The following is a 2,785-nucleotide window of genomic DNA, read 5'->3' as shown; positions in this document are numbered from 1 at the left end:
GTCCGCTTTTTGATACAAACTTTCCTCGGAGCACTGAACTTTGCTTACTTGCTTTGAGGGCGAAAGCCTGGCAATAATTAATAATAATTTCTTTAAAAATAACTTGCACTTGCGCTTTTCAGAGCCAAGGTCCTGGTGGGCTCGGGCTGTCGGCGTCTCCTGTCGTCGTAGTCTTCTCTTTTAGTCACGGTGATAAAATACCGGGACACTCTTTTTCAAACGCATCGTGCTGGAACGTAACGCGTACTAAGAGAACGCACTGGAACGCTTGTTTTCCAACGCTTCGCTCTAGAACGCTTCGTGCTTAAAAGGCACGAGACTTTTGCAGCAAAGCTGTATGCCTCTACCCCTGAAAGGTGTCATCTCCATGGGCAAATACACCAAGGTGCCACGAGTACACTTAGGCACTGCAAGCTTCGCCCCTTGGGCAGTGATTACAAGCGCTTGGGCAGTCGGAGCCTCCTGTCGTCGTCATAGTATCATGTAGTCACGGTACTAAAACACCTTGACACTCGTTTTTCCACGCTTTGCGCTAGAACGTAACGCGTAGTAAAATTATATAATGGATAACACCGCTTCAAAACAAAGTAATGTTATTTAAAGATTTGTCGAACGCTCCCTGTCCACTTCCGCAATCGTCAAGCACAAGCAGACGCTCTTTGTAGACGGATTGTAATTTGTGCTACACTCAAAACTGACCGGCTTTCGACGCTAGGCCTGATCGGGTCAGGTGGTCGGTTGAACCAAGAAAAGGCACACTTACCTGGTTCCGGAGTCTCGTTGATCACTCAAGACGAGCACCCAGGGTGAGGCGTGGGTATTGCGCTGCGGTCGCGTTGACCCCTGCCACTACTCCAAATGGGATAAGATGGAGCAAGCAATTTGCTAAACTCCGGTTGTGCGCAAGACGGGGGTGCCACCCCCTCAGCAAGCGCGCAATTTGTGGCAAGAGGGAGACTCACAATCTTTGAATACCTTTACACACTGCATGCTTCGCTCCTCCCCAGGTTTCACCTTTGTGGAGATTTCCAGGGTTTCTTTTTTTGGTCGCTTTCATTTCTACATCTTAGTGGTTTAATTACGTCAGCACGCAGATTGGAACACACCACAGCCTCCCTAGAATCGGGATTCTGCGAGGATGTATACACCTGTCCTACTCCCGTGACACCACACTAGGGTGTCACGCGGCATGCACTATTCTACAAATATTACTTTTGAGTTTCACAGTGGTATGAATTTTGTGAACCGGGAACATTAGCTGTTCAAAGCTCCCAAAAGCGGGCCTGTCCTACAAGTGACCATGTGCTACGAAAGAAAGAGCAAAAACAGCCACAACTTTCCCGATTTGTTGGTTTTATTTCCCTTTTAAATGCAGAGCACTTCAGTAACTCACGATGTCACCCCCGTTGACGTCCGTAGTCCGCACCGTCGTTGCCCTTACTATATAAAAAAGAATACTATCCGGCGCCAGGTTTCGATCCCTCGACCCTGCGGACGGAACGCAATGTACATGGTACTCTTCCCACTGCGCCACAAAGCCGACACAGAATGGGACGCTACTAACGCGCCTGATATCCTTGACTCATTCAAATTACTGCTGAAGAGCGCTCTTTTGTCAGCAGTGGCCACAAGTGCAAAAACATTAACGTAACGCAAACTACTTAACGTCGTGCGCCCCCGGAAATGCTCTGCATTTGATCGTGCCCCTCGCGAGGGGGATGTTTCACTGCGTCTTCCTACTGGCCAGTACACTCGTCGCCATCTGTCGAATGTTGTGCGAACCCTTCGCGGCTGATGGCGCGCGATTTGAAACGACATTTCTTCCGGCTGGACTGACTTGAAGGAATAGCTGCCAGGCAGAAAAAAATCTCAATCCAGCTACAAATGAGCTAGAAACTGAACTTCTAGCTGGAAATTCTGTCTTTTTTGAGGCGCGCACCTCATATACGTTGTTAATAAATTATTTGTACGTTTTTGTGGTTTTTTTTACGCTCTTGTTCGACGAACTGATCCACATTCGTTTTAACTGCGCAGCTATTAAGAAAATCATTATCTTCTCTATTTGCAGATAAACGTACGATGCAAAATGGGAAGAGCACATGACCGCTTGCCTTGCGGTGAACCCCAGGCAGTTAAAAAAACAAGAAAACGCCAAAAGCTGGTGTGTGCCTGCCACATGGCGACCGCCCAGTGTCCCCGGCGCACGTTTTCCAAGCCCCGCATAACTGATTAACGAGATTGGCCAAGAATGACAAAAGCTTCAGCGTTCACTGCAGTTGTGGCAACAGTTTCGCTATCGCAATCACACTGCTTACGTCACTCGATAGTTATGGCTCTGCCCTCAATATATGGCTGTGCTTCCGTCCTTCGCATGCGCTAGGAGGTAGTACAAAAGTCCGTCTCATAAAAGACTAATTCCCGCGACCATGCTAACAGCTCCATCACTTCAGTGTCGCGCAACACACATCAATCACTACGAACTCCTATGCAAGGCACACGTGATATGCTTCACGGAAACCCGGAACGATGCACGAATTCACATCAATGATTGCACTTGCGTCGGGTACGACACGAACATGCACAGAAACGCGGGAGGAGTGAGCGTCTACGTAAAAACGACCGAAGCCCTTCTACTGGAACAACAAAAAGTGAACCTACGAAGAGCCGGCTTCTTCGAGCCAGGCGAAGCTTGGGCAATGAACTGGAATGTCGGCAGCTTTAGAGTGGTCATACTGTACGTCGCACATAACGCTACTCAATAGAATTTCAAGGGATTCATTCGATT

At 48.3% G+C, this 2,785-nt stretch overlaps 1 non-coding gene across 1 annotated transcript; it reads left to right on the top strand.

Annotated features, from left to right (window-relative positions):
- The first annotated feature begins 755 nt into the window (after positions 1-755).
- LOC144172469 (U1 spliceosomal RNA) lies at positions 756-914 on the top strand. The gene has a single exon (XR_013323018.1). It is a non-coding gene; the product is annotated as a U1 spliceosomal RNA (small nuclear RNA).
- Positions 915-2,785: the final 1,871 nt, after the last annotated feature.

The sequence above is a fragment of the Haemaphysalis longicornis genome, unplaced genomic scaffold (genome assembly GCF_048455015.1).
Source record: "Haemaphysalis longicornis isolate Haplotype H1 unplaced genomic scaffold, Haemaphysalis longicornis Haplotype H1 scaffold_216, whole genome shotgun sequence".
NCBI classification, from domain to species: Eukaryota; Metazoa; Arthropoda; class Arachnida; order Ixodida; family Ixodidae; genus Haemaphysalis; species Haemaphysalis longicornis.
Note: the sequence above shows the minus strand (reverse complement) of the source record. Positions and strands in the feature narration are given on the sequence as shown.